At 32.7% G+C, this 17,371-nt stretch overlaps 1 protein-coding gene across 3 annotated transcripts in view; it reads left to right on the top strand.

The window, feature by feature from the left end:
• Cp190 (centrosome-associated zinc finger protein CP190) overlaps window positions 1-11,927 on the top strand; it is a 45,209-nt gene extending 33,282 nt beyond the window's left edge. For all 3 annotated transcript variants that reach the window (XM_072538007.1, XM_072538004.1, XM_072538005.1), the window contains exon 17: window positions 1,487-11,927. The gene's annotated coding sequence lies outside the window, so the exon portion shown is untranslated. The remainder of the gene's footprint in view (window positions 1-1,486) is intronic.
• Window positions 11,928-17,371: the final 5,444 nt, after the last annotated feature.

The raw sequence follows: 17,371 nt of genomic DNA, 5'->3' as shown, positions 1-17,371 counted from the left end.
TCCGGTAAATTCTTTTGTGGATGACTTTTAAAAACAGCTTCAGCAGATGGCTCATTAGGCTTATGATCCTATAGTCTTCACAAACTTTTGCTCCTGGTTTTTTGGGCAATGGTATGAACTCCGATTTGAGCCACTCTACTGGCATTTTTCCTGCCTTGTATATTTCAGTAAATAATTTCATTAATCTCTAACGAGATCTAAAAATTTAATGAAAATTACTTACCTTCATGTGTTTCATCATGTAATCCTGAAAAACTTCTCTGCAAAACCAGTACCAGTCAACCATCTCTTAGAAGAAATTCCGAACTCATATTTTATGAATTCTTGCCTGGGTGGCTTTAAATGTAATAAAGTTGCCACCAAAATAAATATTTTTCTACCGGCAGTTTACTCGCTTCCAAAAAGGTCCCTTTCTTTGTCGATAGAGTAAATCCCCATCTCTTGGGTGTATTTTTGTGTCTTGGGACAAGTTTATTACTTTTAAACTTACTTTCAGTTTTAATTCGCAACTCGTTGCCGCATCGACAATATTTTGTCTTTTATTACACCATGTTTAATCATAAATTCTTGGGCACTATCATTGATTGATTGATATCAAATTCTGTCATTGTTAGTGATGTCTTTTGCTATTGTTAATGATGTGTCCTTGACATGATGTTACTTCGTTAGTGTTAATATATTATTGATAACTGTTGCGTTCTGCACATACGATGACCTTTATATAACCTATAAAGCCATCAGAAAGGGAGGAGAATGTCTATGTACAATATAGAACTCGCTTGTTTTCTCCCTTTCGCCTTGGATATGTAATAAAAATAAATAAGCAATAAGTGTTTTCTTGGACTACCGCAACCACAAAAGTATTGATGATGTCGGAGCAGCCTCCACTCCTACTAGATGGCACGACTGCCTTGTTTGGCCGATGGTTAATTGTCTCTGTTGACTGAGCAGCCTCCAACCCTACTGGATGGAACAACTGTCTGTAACTGACTGGCGGAGCAGCTTCCACCCCTCACTAAGACACAACTATCTTATTTGGCCGATGATGGTTACTCAATGATAAACTGCGGTTAGTTCAAGAGTAATATTTCCCAATTTAACGCTACGTGTGGGCGATAATTACCAAGCGATCGGCAATTTTAACGAAACACAAGTCATTTTTTATGGCTCTTTGTTAAGATACAATGTATGAATGACAGGCCCAATTCATTGTAAAATCGTATAAAAACCGTTTATTGTTTGATAGCGTCTGTGTTTTTGTACCCGGAATCTTGGCTAAATATACGGGAAGAATCAAAACTAACAAAAAGTCTCTTAATATTTTACCAATGTTGCGAAATACCTGTTACCATTATATACAGTTGCGAAACTTCGTTCGGTATCGGTAACCAGAGCAAACTTTCTCAAAATATTCCTTATGCATCATATAAATAAAATAATTCTGATACATTTCTAATCTATTATATTTCACTCTAATTTGTTGCAGGTTCAGTAATAAACCATTTAAGTGGATTTCAGTTGATGTTGGTTCGTTAATAAGAAGGAAGAAAGCGTTTAGAAAGATGCTGTTTAATGAAGAGTAATGTTAATGAATACTCTATATTTCTATTGTGTATCTCCACCTTTATTAATTACAATGTACAATAGGCAAGAAAAATAACTGTTGACGGTAGAGACACACATTAAGAATACTGTTTTAAAATGCTTGTACATACAACTAACGACATTAAGAAAAAATCAAAAAATTATCGATATATACAAGTGAAGTGATACAGGGTTGTCCTTAAGTAATTGTACAAAAAGAAGCAGTAGATTCTACAGTTTAAAATATTACGATTTAAGCCAAATTGCTTTAAGAAAATGTTGATATTAAGAAAGATAGAGGGTGTTAAAGTGCAAATTTAAAATTTTATTTTTCGCTATAACTTTCATGTTTGTAAATATTTATGTATAAAAATTTACAACTGGGTTCTTTTAAATATGAGAAATTATAATTTGATGCACACTTTGATATAACTGATAAAGGCCGCCACATTGGCACATATGTGGTATAAATTTCCACTTAACTTTTTTGCTCTTTAAGATACCTGTATTTGGGATAAAAAATATTAAAGATACATTATTTTAACAAAAAAAAGGTAAACTTGTTAATAACCACAAAACTCAACAGTTTTCGAGATAATCACATTTTACAAATCAGCTGCATAATTCTGAATCTAAAGCAATTACTCCAGGCAACGAAGGAAAAATAGACAAAAACATTAATACTTCTGAATTTTGGTATAAAATACCTTTAACTAAAGTTAATAGTTAACGAAATATTAAATAAAATAAATATATCAACAGGATAATTAATAATAGGATTTGACAAAATAACAGAATAATAGGATTTTACATCAACCATTTTACGTTTTATAAAATTTTTTATAAAAAATCCTTTATAAAAGGTATATAATTAAAAAACCCAATCGGGTTATATTACAAAACGTTTTCGGAATCCATATTCCATCATCAGTGCACCTAAAAAGTATATAACCACTTAATTAAAAAGAACGTGAAATTTAAATTTTGACCAAGAGCCACTAAATATGTGGGTAAAAACCCGTTAAAAATTGTTTGTTTAAATTTAGTTTACATTATATGGTATTTCTCGACTCTGCTTTATGGGATAGAAGCATGGACACTTAACGCGTCGACTGCTAAAAAGTTGGAAGCATTTGAAATGTGGGTGTATAGAAGAATTCTGAAGATATCATGGACCGAGCATGTAACAAACAACGAAGTCATGAGAAGAATCAACAAAAGAATGGAAGTATTGGAAACCATCAAGACACGAAAGCTGCAATACCTGGGGCATATTATGCGTAATGAGAGATACAACCTACTTCAATTGATTATACAAGGGAAAATCCAGGGCAAAAGAAGTGTAGGAAGAAGAATCTCATGGTTGCGTAACTTGAGGGAATAGTACGGATGCACATCAATTGAACTATTCAGAGCAGCAGCATCTAAGATCAGAATAGCCATGATGATTGCCAACCTCCGTCGCGGAGATGGCACGTGAAGAAGAAGATATGGTATTAAATATTATGATGTTAAAGTTACCAGTGGATTTGGTAACATGGCGACGTATGACTCCACGTGAAGTTGCTGGTCCTGAGACAATGTGTACGAGGACTTGATGAAAGCAACTGATTGAAATGACAATCTTGACAAGTTAGGACGGAAGTCCGAACAAAGCAGTCAGTGTAACTTTATGTGTTAGTCTAATTAAGACAGAAGCCAACGCTATTTATAAATTGAAAAAGTTAAAATTAAAATAATATAACAGTAGCAACCATCAATGTTGTTGTTTAAATTGTTAATTTGTCCTGAATTTATTTTTAAGAACATGGTGAAAATTGTTTTAATAATTAATGTATGTGGTGAGAAAATTATGTGGGTATTGTTAGGCAACCAACTATATATATGTCTAAACGTGGTGTAAATTAGAGATTCTAATATAAGGCCCCTTATGTTTTTTCAACATTTGGTACCTGGAAAATGGAAACTAGACATATGTGGGAAGTTGGATTCTTGAAAATTTATTGTTGATGGGTGAAATAGGAATTAATATATTTTAAATTTGAAGGTGGTGTTGAGTGAATAAAATAAAAGCTTTTGTAATATAATATATATAATAACGGGGCTTAGAAGGCCCTGTATGTTAAAAAACAACATTTGGTACCTGGTAAATGTAAAACTGTTTAAGTTACAAGTTCATGAACATAAATAACTGATTAGGTGTTAAAGGAAGAAGTTGGTTAGTTGTTTTGTGTGTGTTGACAATTATATAAGATGAACAAAAATTGATGGTTGGGACGTGGTTTTGTAATATGATGATCATACAGTACTCAACTTATAACTTAAGAAGAAAAGGCCCTATCTGTTATAAAGCAACACTAGGTACATGAGAAATATAAAAGGATAAGTTATAAGTTCATGAGCTTAATAGACTATTGGTATATCTTGCCAAGAACTGTAAAAATGAAATGGTTGTGGGTGGCTCTGTTAAATTTAAGTAAAAAAGAGAAAATTGTGATGTTTTTAAAAATTGTGAGAAGAGGAATTTAGTGGTTCAATACATGTATACCTAGTAAGTATTAACCACATTTTGTATTAACCTTGGTCAAATTTTAAATTTCATGTTCTTTTTAAGTAAGTGGTTATATACTTTTTAGGTGCACGGATGATGGAATATGGATTCCGAAAACGTTTTGTGATATAGCCCGATTGGGTTTTTAAATTATATACCTTTTATAAAGGATTTTTAATAAAATTTTTTGTGATATATGGTATACAGCCAACTACAGTAACTTAGATTCCTTGTGGATTTTACGTTTTATGTTAAAGTTATAATCAAAACATTTTGTTTACAATGGCGAATATTTATGGAATTCTTATAGACACGTTGTTTTAATGCGCCCCATACACCAAAAAACAAGCGGATTAAATTCTGGGCTACTTGATGGCTATAATGTATAATGGATGAATATATTCTTTTGGATACATGTCCAAATCTTATGGTATATTATGTAACTACATCTTATTTGTCGCATAGGTTAAATAATGTATTAAACTGTGATGTATCTCGTTCATTGGTTACTTATATACACACGGAATAACCTATCGATGACATTACTTATTTATATGATTACGTTACAGCTTACGAGTAATTATAATTAAATCTTGAACAAATGGACTATTATGATTAACTAACGAACTAATATTATGCTGAACTAAATTGCCTGTGTGTTTACTATATTTATAACAATATCGGTTATTAGGCCAACGATGATGTTTTTGTAAAAATGCTGAGTCTTTAAGGTTAAATTTGTAGCAAAAGTATTATAAAACAAAACATATATGTGTTATTTAATTACCTGTGCTCTAGTTTCTATTTGTCCTAATAAAAATGGGTAAACAATTTATGTAATGAATAATAAGTATTCTTTTCGGGTTTTTTATGAATTAAATAATTATATCAATATCTCACCACATTGCCAAGGAATATGACTACTACGACCAATCCAACGTTCAGAAAAGTTGTATTTAAGTATGTTCTAACTGCCTTCTCTCTAAAATGTGGTGGTGTAGCATTTTGCATAAACCACATATTTTGGGTTTTCAGCATTTTACAATAGAGAAAAAGTAATACAACGCCAGTATAGAAACTTAAGGAGTGATAGAAATGTGAAATTGCAAACATGGTGACGGCCAACGTCTGAATACGGACACGCCACCTAAAGAAGAAGATATATAACGAAACATTTTGTGATGTTACATTATCATCTTTGAGTTGTTTTAATAAGAATAAGCTATGAATTATGCTTATCTATAGAGCGTTTCACGTTAAGAAAATAACATTGCGGAGATAGGGCTATGTATTTCTTATGGACGATAGAAGCGCAGCGATGCCACGATGAACACAAGCACGATTCAGGGTTTTGTAATTTGTATTTTCGTTTTCACAGACATGAATTAAATTAATGTTTTTTAACGTAATTGACCAAAAGTGCCCATTCGAAACAAGAGATGAAAAGTAGGGAAAATGATTTTAATTAAATAAATAGTATTTACAAAAGATAATTTTATTTTATCTTATTTTAATTATAGTAACGACAGTTTATTTGTTTTTCGGTAAGAATATCATATACCATGAATCATAGAAATCAGTAGAAAATATTGCTTAGTTAAATCATGCATTTTGCTGGCTATTAAAGATTTAAAAGTAAATAAACGGACCGCTTGGAATGCATATATCTAATTACTAATTGCAACTTAAAATAATACGGTGTGCGTATGTCAGCGATTTTATGTCGTTCTCTGAGACTACATAATGATAATAAGGCTTTGTGGTTCTTCAGTTGTTATTCTGACTTTACAGTTAAATATTAATTGAAAATGAAAATTCGAAAAATATATCGACAATCTAGTAAACCGCATTCCTGAGAGTTTTGGCGATACTGATCTCCATAAGCCTAATGTTATTTTCTTAACGTGGAACGCTGTATAGAGGTATTCAGTGCTTTACCGCACAAATATCAAACTAAGAATTATTATGCAACTGACTTATTAAAATGCGATTATCTCGAAAACGATTGTATTTTGTATGTATGTATTTTGAGGTTACTATCAAGTATACATTTTCTTTGTAAAAATAATGTATATTTAATATTTTTTAACACAAATAGAGCTAACTTAAAGAGCAAAAAAGTTAAGCTCAAATTTATGCCACACATGTGGCATATGTGGCGCCCTCTATCAGCTACATTAAAGTGTGCATCAAATTATAATTTCTCATATTTGAAAGTACCCAGTTGTCAATTTTTATACATAAATGTTTACAAACATAAAAGTTATAGCGAAAAATAAAATTTTAAATTTCCACTTTAACACCCTGTATCTTTCTTAATATCAACATTTTATTAAAGCAAGTTGGCTTAAATCGTAATATTTTAAAGTGCAGAATCTACGGTTTCTGTCTGTACAATTACTTAAGGACCACCCTGTATATTGCATTTTTGTTAAATTCTAATATCAAGGTTACTTTACAGTTTTATTCATATTTGAAACTGACAAAAGAAAATACTAAAACAGTCCTATTAGTCTTCTGTAACTGAGATTTTAGACTATGTTATCACGTATTAATATTTTATTTAATCCCAATTATTTCACGAGGTTCATAGCCAGTCATATTAGATAAAGTGCTCGTCGGCCAAAAATTTTATCATATTTGCTCTCTCCAAACTTTTAGTATCACTTCATTAGGCCGAGTCTGACATGGTTTCCCTCTCTCCGACTTTTTTTAGTTCTGGGACGTTTTTCCTTTCATTTAAACGATTTTACATTATCTTTAAAAACCATGACAGATACATAGTATAAATCTGAAAAGACAATCACAGAATATCTGAAATATAAGCAATATTAAAACAAACTAACAACTACTTTTACCTCATGAGATTTATCCACTATCTCTCTAAAATTTTAGAAGGGAATACAAAAAACTTGGATGTTTTTTGTTCACTGTAATGTTTACAGCTTGGAGCAAAGCACATAACCATTTTATTAATTAGATGTGTGTAATAATAAAATAACAGCCCTTATTCACCTCTTAAACTACAGTCCTTATTAGCTACAAAACGAATATCTTTAGTCTTTTTATGGGATAAAATTACTGGCACCCAAAAAAGAATAAAACATTAATTTACATATTTTTTAACTGCGTAAATAAATTCAATGATGTATTGATTAATTTTGAAATAACTCATAAAATATATTATATATCTCATAAATACCTGATAAAAACAATAACAAAATGCGTTGAAATAAAGAAAAAACAATTAAAGTGTTAAACAAAACACAACATAACCTTAAACTATGAACTTGTAAATACTTTTATATTCTTACCTCACAAATTCTCTAACAACAAATAATACCAATCGCACATAATGAATGTTCATAACAAGTCCTTATTTATTCTTTAAACGATTTAAAAAATCAGTATTTCCAACTTCTTATGGGAAAAATATACGTAAAACAGATTTGTTTGGAAAGGTTTTTAAAACCCCCACCTATTATGGCGTCAGAGCTTATGTAGTCCATTTTTAGTCATTTTTGCAAAACTTCCTGTCATAACTTTTTAACCGGAAATGATATCAAAATGGGATCTAAATATTCGAGCTCCACTTTTCAATACACGTCGATTGATGTATCACATGTACTATTTCGGTGACATTAAAACTATGATCCTGTTGCAAATCTGGAACCGAAAGTCCAAGGTCAAATGTATCACCTTTAATACGATCTCTGGGTTATATGTTCTCATTCGACACCTCATGTGTCATTCTATCTAATTTAATAACGGAGTTGTGTTAACGGACATACACATGGATAATTCAAAGTTTTCATCATTTTTTTAAATGTTGTAAAAATGGGTGAAAACAATTCTTCTGAACGCAAGGTTCCATTTGTAATGTTTTATAGAAACAACTATTCTTAGTTTAATATGTATTATTTTGTACTTCTACATGACTTCAAGCATTCTTTCATGCTCAAATGTACCTGTTCAAGTGACAAGTGACAGACGTAACCTCACAGGTGAACCAACTCATGTTAAGGTTGGTTCACACTAAGCTGTAAACCAACTGAAAACACTAACCTAAAAAAATACAATAATTAAAATATGATTAATCTCTCTATCTAGCTGGTTATATAATACAACGAGCAGAGCGGGTTTTGTTAGGCCCTGTTACTGGTATAATTGTTTTACTTTGAGTTTTATCTGATTTTTGATCACTAATAGATGTTTCTGTTTGATCGTCACATTTTGATTTAGAGGCACCAGTTTTGTACATAGGTAATAAAACCTCATTATTCAATTCGATACACAGAATTTGGATTTGGTCTCAAGAACGATGAATTAGAACCTTATCCCAATCCTCCCTCACCAAATATGATCTAGGAGTACTATGCTCTTGACTTCTTTTCCAAATAGTTTGACTTTCTCTCATGCCTTTTATTTTTTTGTTTACAACTGGAAGAAAAATGATTTGGTTTTCTGCAATTGTTACAGTGTTTGAACTATCTTTACAAACAGCTTCTGCAGGTCATTCTAGAGTTATGCTCCTGGAGGCCCTATTATATCTAATTTCATCAACTTGGCTTGGAAGGTACTCACTTTGCTATTCTGCATTGATTTTCGGTTTCTGCGGCAGTTAGGTTTGGAATTCTTTTTTGCAATGATTGGTCTCGAATCCCACTAACTAGTCTATCTCGTATTAGGGAGTTTTCAAGAGAATCAAAATTGCAATTTTGATTCAGCAATTTTACATCCTTCGTAAAGTTATCAAACATCATCATCATCATCATTGGTGCTACAGCCCTATAAAAGAGCCTCGACCTTCCCAAGTCTATTACGCCAGTCAGTTCTATCCATTGCCAACTGTTGCCAGTTTGCTGCGCCTATTTGTCTACCATCCTCATCTACACCATCCCTACATCTGAGTTTTGGTCTACCCCTACTTCTACTTCCCACAGGTTGTGACATAAGGATTCTTCTAGGAGGGTTGTTCTGCTGTGATCTTGCCAGATGTCATGCCCATCTTAGTCTTCCTATTTTTATAAAGGATACTACGTCTTTACCACCAAATATATGTTTATATCTGTGATATATCTCGTAGTTGTACCTCCTTCTCCAAACACCATTTTCACAGATGCCACCAAATATTCTTCTCAGGATCCTTCGTTCAAATATAAGCAGGAGATTTTCATCTGCCTTGGAAATGGTCCATGTCTTCGACCCATATGTCAACACTGGTTGTATAAGGGTTTTGTATATGGTTATTTTTGTTTTTTGGCTTAAGTTTCTGCTTCTCATATGTCTACTCAGTCCAAAATAGCATTTGTTTGCTAGGATTATCTTCGCTTGATTTCTTCCGTCATGACGTTCTCCTTGGTGATCAGGGAGCCTAAGTATGTGAATTTGTCCACCACTTCAAAGGTAGAATTATCAACCGTGAATTGGTGGCCGATGTTTCTGGCTCTATTATTGGGTGTTGATGCCATTATCTTAGTTTTATTTTCATTTACTTGCAGGCCCATATTTTTTGAGGCGTTTGACAAGGTGGTATACATTTATTCTAGCTTGCGTGTTGTGCGGGCAACTAGATCAACATCATCTGCATATGCCAAAATTTGGGATGATTTATTAAAAATGTTTCCTCTGCTGTCTATTTGGGCATCCCTGACCGCCTTTTCAACATGCGTTTCAAATGCCTGTGATTGTTCGCCCTGTATTTCGACTTTGCAAACAACTTTACGCATTGTAGCCTTAACCAATCTTATCAGTTTATCGAGGATGTGGAATTCATCCATGGCTTCATACAATTTATTTCTTAGGACACTATCATAGGCCACTAGCAAAGTTATCAAACTCTTTGTTTTTTTCCTGTACCCTAGTAAAGAAAAGGTACCTATCGTAAGTTTCATTTTTTAATGGTGAGCAGTATGTTTTAAACGCATTTATTACAACATTATACTGTTTCCTCTCCTCATCAATGAGCTTAAATGTTTTAAATATATCTTGGGCTTCTTCCTCTGCTAGATTTAAAAATATCGCAATCTTTCTGCTCTCTTGTTTGCTGGCCAAATCTGCTGCGTCCATCTATATATTAAATCTATCTAGAAACTTCTCCAAGTTTTGACTTGCATTTTGATCAAAACGGATCCCACTACGCGGTTTTACATTATAATCCATTGTATTTAAATACGGGTTTCAGACTCCTGACACCATGTAATGTTTTATAGAAACAACTATTCTTAGTTTCATATTTATTATTTTGGTTGCTTTGGAAAGTTGGTTCACACTAAGCCGTTTATGTTACACCATTTTCGATAGACAAATCAATGTAATTTATTTTAATTATTATTTTATTTTCGAGTTTTTCTTATAATTTTTAAGTTATTTAATTAAAAAGAATAGTATGTATCTATAAACTGTCGGTATGTCATAAAATCGACATGTTTCGGAAAAATTATAGGGAAAATGCCCCAGTACCAAAAAAAAAAGAGGGCAACAGTATTCCCCAAAAAAATATCTAATTTGAGTAAATCCCAAATTTTGGAGTGAGTATCTATCATAAACTTTTTTACCGATGGGCATTATAACTATGCAGTATAAATTTTGTTATTTTGGTATTCATACATCAATTATTGCCTGGTTTTTAATGGATTGCTAGACATTGATTTTGGTTTGTTTTCATTTCACAAAATGGTTCCGGGCGTAGGATGTGTGAGTTTGCTTCTAGCATCCCCATTTCCCTGATTCTTTTATGTAGCTCCCACATTAAAAAACTCCCAAGCTTTTTTTCTAGCTTCGACATTAAGATTACCATGTGCCCCAATGTAGCTTACCCTAATAGGTAAGATCCTTTAAAGCCGTGGGCCGTCTGAAAAATATAAAAATTTACCCTACGGATATATCTGCTCTCGCACTGATGCTTATGACGTGAATTTCGGTCTGGAAAATAGTCTAAAAATTTCTAGATAGAGTATTAAACAAATTCCCTGTAATCATTTGCCGATTGTCAATAAGAACTTTACATTCTGTACTTGCTTTTTCCGAGCTTTTCTCTTGCCGCTGCAATTTAAATCTACTCCTAAATTACTGTTCAACCATTTATGGTATTTACTACTAATTGGAGGAAAAGGACAGTTAAGATTTGATTTCACGTACAGTGCGTCTGTGCATCCGCCTTATACGTATTTTGCCCTAATAGGGTTCATCAGAGACGGATATTCACAGTCGCTCTGAACGTGAAAATAAATCTTTTCTGTCTTAGGAAGCAACTCTAACACGGCTTCGTATAGACGCAAATAGCGAAATCTGATATTAAAATCCGTAAAGTAATTTTCGAAACCAAATTCAGATTTTTGCTTTAATCTGTGCCTTCTAAGAATTGCAAGGCAAAACAGACGTTGATAAAGATGTTATTAGAGACATGGGGAAATTTCGAAAATTAGTTTACGGATTACTACTAATTGTTTTATATAAGAAAACTCCCCTTAAAGTCAGCTATAAAATATTTGCTCTTCATGCAAAACTGTACTTTTTATAAAATTTATTAACATCTTTTTTTTATACATCGGGAGGAAACACTTTATTTTTCTCTGTACACTGTTAAAGAATTTTATGTTTTAATTTATTTGAATTAATATGATAAACTTTTGTTTGTATACATGTTTTGAATTTGTACATAGATATTGCCAACCTTAAAACTTTGTACATATAAATTTACTTTAATATTAGGTACATATACTTATTAAAGGAAAAGATGCCGTTTTTGGCTTTTTTGTAGCATATTGCAAAATAAAGGTCTACGTAACTGTGTTTGTTTTTTTTTGTATTTTCAAAATTTTAGTCTCATCCCTTTCAAAGAAGGTATCCCATAATCTCAAAATCTGTATTGCTTGTCAACTGTAGGAACGACTTTCGAAATCTTGGCCGACGCAGAGAAAGAAAGTATATGGAGAAACAGAGTGGAAAAACGCAGATGCTCGACTTCTTAGTAACAGTACATTCTTTCTCAAAAATTTAATTTGTTTTAATTTATTATAACATCTCAATTCGGTATCATTAGTATGGACTCATCAGTTTAATGGGTTTATACAAAGCTAAGAAAAAATTTAGCCTGTTTTGCCATTTAAATGTAGTTTACAAATAGTATTGAGCCATTCTTCTTAAGGTGCCTTCTCCATTACTGAAGGTTGGCTATAACTACAGCAAATACATCAAATGAACTTTTCAGAGCAGCCGTCTCAAAAGTCCGAATAGCTATGATGATTGCCGACCTCCGCCGCGGAAATGGCACTTGAAGAAGAAGAAGACAGCAAATTGCTCTCTATCTTGAGCTGTTCTTAGTATCGAATGTGTGTTCATGCCTGTCCAGTCTCTTACATTCTTCAACCAGGAGCATTTTCTTATTTCTGGTCCACTTCTTCCTTCCACTTTCCCTTCCATTATAAGTCGTAGGAAGTTGTATTTTTCTCCTCTGTAAATATGTCCTAGATAACTCGTGTTTCTGTTTTTTACAATATTTAGGAGTTCTCTCTCTCAGTACCCATTCTTCTTAGCACCTCGTTGGTCACGTGCTCTGTCCAAGAGATCTTCAGCATCCTTCGAAAAACCCACATCTCGAAGGCTTCTATACGCTTCATACTTGTAAATTGAGCCATTAGCAGGAAATATTTTGATGAATTTGACATAATCCATTAATGTCTTTTTAATCCTAAGTGATACAGGAAAGTGGATTCAGAAAGTAATCTAACCAATAAATTTTGAATAAGTTTAATAAACAAAAATATGGCTACTGTTATTATGGTCGTAATAATGGATTTCAAAGCCAAAATATAAAAAAAGCATATGGAGCCAATGGAATGGACAGCAAAGAAAATACGAAAACTTAGAGAAGCAATAAGAAATAATAATTAATAAGAGTAAAATGTTTACATAGGCTCAACTCTTAAAAAATCACTATCAGACTCAGAATTATCATCAGTGAAATCACTACTACTATCTTCTTCTTTTTAGAGTGCCAGTCCGTTCCGAACGTTTTTCGATCATTCTGGCTATGATGACTTTGTTCGTTGCTATACGGAATAGCTGTGTTGAGGTCTTTCTATACCATGCTCTCAGGTTAGCAAGCCAGGATATTCTTCTTCGTCCTTCCTTCAATTTTACCTTACAAAATGCATTACAGTAGCTCATATATCTGCCTTGATTTCTCATTATATGTCCCAAGTACTGCAGCTTACGGCCCTTCACGATGTTGATCAAATCCGCGGTTGTGTTCATCCTCCATAGTACTTCTTCATTGGTGACTTTGTCTGTCCATGGTATTTTCAGGATCCTTCTGTATAACCATAGCCCAAAAGCCTGAAGTTTTGATAGAGTTTCCGCCTTCAATGTCCACGTTTCTACTCCGTACAGAAGCACCGAGTACACGTAGCATTTAAGGAGCCTTCCATTTGTGTCTAGGGTGAGGTCATGGCTCTTGAACACAGAGATCATAGTCAACAATGCACTTTTTGTCTTTCCAATGCCACATTTAATCTTTTTTGTATTGTCCCACGACTCATTGATTATTTTTTAAGTAGTTGTACTGTGAGACACGTTCAATTCTCATTTGGTTCACATACAGATTTTTGCTGGTGTTTATATCCAGTCCATATGTTCTGCTTGTTTCCGTTATTTTGTTCATTAAGTTTTGCAGCCCTTCTATGGTATTGGAAAACACTATTGTATCATCTGCATACCGCAAGTTATTGAGCTTGACTCCATTTATTGAGATGCCTTCATCAATATCTAGAGCCTCTCCAAAAATGTGCTACGAGTACATATAGAATATCACTGGTGATATTATGCACCCCTGTCTCGCTCCCCTTAAGATTTTGACCTGGTCTGTATATTCTCCATCTATTCGGAGCACACCTGATTGATTCCAATACAGGTTAGCTATTATTTTTAGGTCTCTTTCGTCCATCCCTGTCCTCTTCAGCACTTTCATCATTTGTTTATGCCTGACTCTATCGAAAGCCTTGTTGTAGTCAATCAGGCATGCAAAAACATTACAGATGACATCTCTACATTTCTGAAACAATACCTGCACGCTAAATAAAGCTTCCCTCGTACCAACGGCGTTCACAAATCCAAACTGATTGGGCTCAATTTGTTCCTCGTATTTCCGGTAAATTCTTTTGTGGATGACTTTTAAAAACAGCTTCAGCAGATGGCTCATTACTAACTTCCTGAAGATTAATTATTATTTGATGAAAAACTAAATCTAAAACGAGTTCCTTTTCCATAAAAAACTGTTCGGAACGTTTAGCGTGTTCACATTGTTTTTCCCTTCCTCATTTGAAAATGTTTAAAAAAAATCATCGCAAAACGATCCGCAGAACTAAACTTAACGAGATACCCCCACACTAATTCTACAGGATAGAGATCTGGATGATAAGGAGGCAGCCTTAACAGCGAATGAGCATTAGAGTATGTTTCAACTGTAGTGGCGGAAAATTTCTAGGAACAGTAAAGCCTCAACAAACAAAGCAGTGGCATTCCAAAAAATACTTATGATTCAAATCAAAGTGTTAAAGATAGGTACACACAATTTATTAAACTTATTATATTAAATATATTAATTATATTTTTGACAATATTGTACTACATTTTAATACATATTATTATAATATGTATATCACATACAATATTGTCTGTATCTGAAAGTATAGATACGTATTACAGATTACAGTATTAATAAATATTAATTACAAAGATTATTTTAACTTTAAAATCTTTATTATTTATATTACTACTCACTTAAACGTCACAAAGTTAAATAGAAGAATATACGAAATGATTGTAGTAAAGTAAAAAAATAATACATACATACAGGACAGTTTGGAAAACTTATATTCATATAGGTTACATAGGTACATCGTAATGTTAAATTATATTATTCACTTTCATAATCAGATGCACTGTCGTCGTCATTAGAATCATTTAAATCAATCCTTAATTCTTCAGTAATTACATCTACGCGACGTTCACTTTCCAAATACTTATCTTCAACCGTGACAACATGTTCACACACTTTCTTTCAGTTATCTACAGTTACTCCAGCAAATTCCTGTTTCACCAACACTTTTACGTCTTCTAACTTAAAATATACGTTTTGTTTTGCAACTTCATTTTTTATTTGCGCCCAAACCATTTCTATAGGGTTCAAGTCTGGATGATACAGCGGAAGTTTTAAACATGTCCACATTCTTGCAGCACTTTGTCAAATTTATATTGAATATGATCTTGTTCGTGTCGTTTGATGATTTCATACAATTGCGGTTTTAACATTGACGTTACAAATGGTAAATTTTTTTCTGCCAACCAAGATATCATATCCATTTTTTCAGAATTACTGGTGGGTGCTTTATTAATTTGTACATTATGATATGACGCATTATCAGTAACAACAACAGATCCAACAGGCAAATTGGGGATTAACTGTTCTGTCATCCATTTTTCATAATTTTCTCAATTCATATCATCATGATAATCTCCTGTCTTAAAAATCAAAAGGGCATTCTGTATGAAACCCATCTCCCCACCACCATTTACGATAACCAACCTACTTCGTTTTGAAATGTTTTTGAACAATCCTTTGCCACTGTCCTCTGTCCAGCTATCTGGCGTATTGTGTCCTACATGTACATAGGTTTCATCAACATATACAATTGACTTACCTTCGCTGCTGTAATATTTAATTTTGTCCAAATATTTAATGCGTAGAGTACGAATATCTTTCCGTTCAATTAATAAACGTCGATTATCTTTCGTTTTCTTTCACTTAAATCCCAAATATTGTACAATTCTGTAGAGAGAACTCACACTGATGCAATGATGCACGACAACGTTCAGTCTAATGAAAACGATGAATGGTATTTCTAATGAAGTGTTTGTCATACTCCCTCAAGTCTGTCACGGTTGCTTTCCTTTTAGCAAGTGTTGTAGCTGGAAATTTTAGCGTATTATTTGACTCTGCATTTGTTAACATACTCGCTTGTTGAATGATCCTTTCTACTGTACGTAAAGATACTCCAGTAGCTTTACTCACACGATGTTTAATACTGGTTAGATTATCTGCAGGAAATAGTATTTGCATAAATATATTTAAATACATTGTAAACTATTCCTTTGGATTCTGGTCAATCTGATCTGTTTACTCGTACTACCTTAACCATTTCCATTCTAGAAAATGGTTCAAATACGCCTGGTAGCACCCTTCTTGTTAAGACTCGACAACATAATGAGACTAAATTACGAACTCGTTTCAAATCCAGTGACTAGAAATTCTCGCAAATAATTATTATCAGTTCTTTGTATGTCCTTAACGAGTCGTTAAGGAGTCATTAATAATGACTTTATAATTACAGTTTTAAGGCTACTGACACTAAATTAGAAATTAACTTTTACCAAACTTTATAGAGAATCAATTATTAAAGATGGTATTATAATAAACAAAAAGTTTGGTATCTATAAAACAATCTGTGTAAAATCAAACTCCATTTATTATTTAAGTGAGTAATAATTTTGTAACTAGTGCGATTTCAAATAATTTAATATTGCAACGCCACTGCGTGGGTCTGATCATAGACATTCTATTGTTTGCGCGATTAACTATTTCGTGGAAGGGCTCGCCACTCGATTTGAAATAAGCTGTATTACCCAGTATTTTGTCAATTTCATTCACCTTAAACGTGGGTTTATGGCTTTGTACCATAATATTCTTCTGAAGCTATTGTGGCATCTTAAAGCAATTACTATTTTAATTGGGAATAAGCCACAATGTATGTTTAAACTAAGTTTCAAAGTACTAATAAATGAAATAAACTTAAATAAAAAAAATTAAAACGTCAATAAACTTATTTTAAACTTAAAGTGTGGCTTATTCCCAATTAAAATAGTAATGGCTTTGTACAATAATACTCATAAATTTTCGAAAACGGATGTATTTCTAGGCTAGTTCGTTCACCTTTTGTAAAGCAATCTGGGTTATGATTAAGTACTGTTTTTTTTGTATCTTTATCACGCATATTTTAATTTGTAAATATTAGGGATTTATATAATCTTCTGTATGTATATACAATTGGTTTATTGATTTTACCCTTTAAATAGTTTCATATAGTCCTCTTGCTTTTATTTTCTATGGTAATATACTTACCAAATACGAAAGGGAGAAAACCAGCGAGTTCTAGATTCAACACAGACATTCTCCTC

Source organism: Diabrotica undecimpunctata, chromosome 7 (genome assembly GCF_040954645.1).
Source record: "Diabrotica undecimpunctata isolate CICGRU chromosome 7, icDiaUnde3, whole genome shotgun sequence".
In the NCBI taxonomy this organism is placed as follows: Eukaryota; Metazoa; Arthropoda; class Insecta; order Coleoptera; family Chrysomelidae; genus Diabrotica; species Diabrotica undecimpunctata.
Note: the sequence above shows the minus strand (reverse complement) of the source record. Positions and strands in the feature narration are given on the sequence as shown.